The sequence below is a fragment of the Propithecus coquereli genome, unplaced genomic scaffold (assembly GCF_000956105.1).
Source record: "Propithecus coquereli isolate 6110/MARCELLA unplaced genomic scaffold, Pcoq_1.0 Scaffold96, whole genome shotgun sequence".
Taxonomy (NCBI): Eukaryota; Metazoa; Chordata; class Mammalia; order Primates; family Indriidae; genus Propithecus; species Propithecus coquereli.
The window spans coordinates 1227097-1228255 of record NW_012155951.1 but is presented as its reverse complement, the minus strand read 5'-3'; the positions used below and the strand labels follow the sequence as shown (position 1 = coordinate 1228255).

Here is a 1159-nt window from a genome sequence, read left to right as displayed (position 1 = left end):
ATTTTAGCTAACCGTTTAAACTATTTTCTTAAAGAGACTTGCTCCACTGCCAGAGATCTTGAATAGCCTCCTGGTCAGTCATCCAGAAGCAATTCTTCACATAATCAACGAACTTGGCTTCCACTTTGGGAACAGAACCACTTTTTTCTATAGTTGCTTGCATTTTTGCCTTTAATGTCCTCCACAGAAATAGGTCCTTTTGGTGTTTTAAGAGTTTTTTCCTGTCTTTTGAAAGATTCTTGACCTTTTCATCTTGGCATTGATGGTTTTTGTCTTTTCCATTCTGGTTTGATTTTTGTGCATTTATGGGCTGGAATATCTCGCACAGATTTCTTCACTGGAACTTTGTCTTGAGTGTCCTCATCATCTTCATCATCATCTTCATCGTCATCATCTTCATCAGCAGCAAGTTTTACTTTTTTCTGTGAAACATTGCTACCACCTCCGGGGGCAGATCGCTTTCCAGATATACTTAAGAGTTTCATATCTTCCTCCTCTTCGTCTTCTGCCTCTGCATCTTCTTCCAAAGCTACTAAGTGCTGCCCACTAACATGCACAGGCCCTGAACCACACTTCAGCCGTAAGACCATGGGCAGTGTTATTTCAAAGCCCCCAAGGGAAAGCATTGGCTGTACAGACATTTTCAAAGTTGCCAGTGTTACTTTAATTGGACTGCCTTCATAATTCATTGCCTCTGCTTCAAAAATGTTTAATGCATCCTTTGAACCAGCCCTTAAACTGACCATTCTTAAAAATAACTGGTGCTTATTTTCATCACTATCTACCTCAAAGTGATAGTTTTTGTTGGCCTTTAGTTCACAATCAAAAAGATAGTTCTGGTGCCTCAGGGGGCTTATATCCATGTCCGTCAAATATTACATAGAGTGGTGACACACACTTAGGTAGGAGAGAAGGCGGACAGAGATGCAGGACTACTTCTCCAAAGAACAGCTGCACAGGACAGAATCACACCCTCTGTTTCCTTTTTAAATGTGTGCCTAGACATCCGATTTGAGAACTGCCACTTTGTCTGTCTGGTCAGAGCAGAGAATTGAAAAGAAATGGCAGGACCCAGAGAGGGAGCAGACTTCTTCACTATGCAAGGGCAAGAAATTTTTACCCAGGCAAGTGTCTATGTGTGAAAAGGAATCCAGGAGTC

The 1159-nt window shown here is 41.6% G+C and overlaps 1 pseudogene; it reads right to left on the bottom strand.

Annotated features, from left to right (window-relative positions):
• Positions 1-248: 248 nt before the first annotated feature.
• Positions 249-863, bottom strand: LOC105827080 (annotated as a pseudogene).
• Positions 864-1159: the final 296 nt, after the last annotated feature.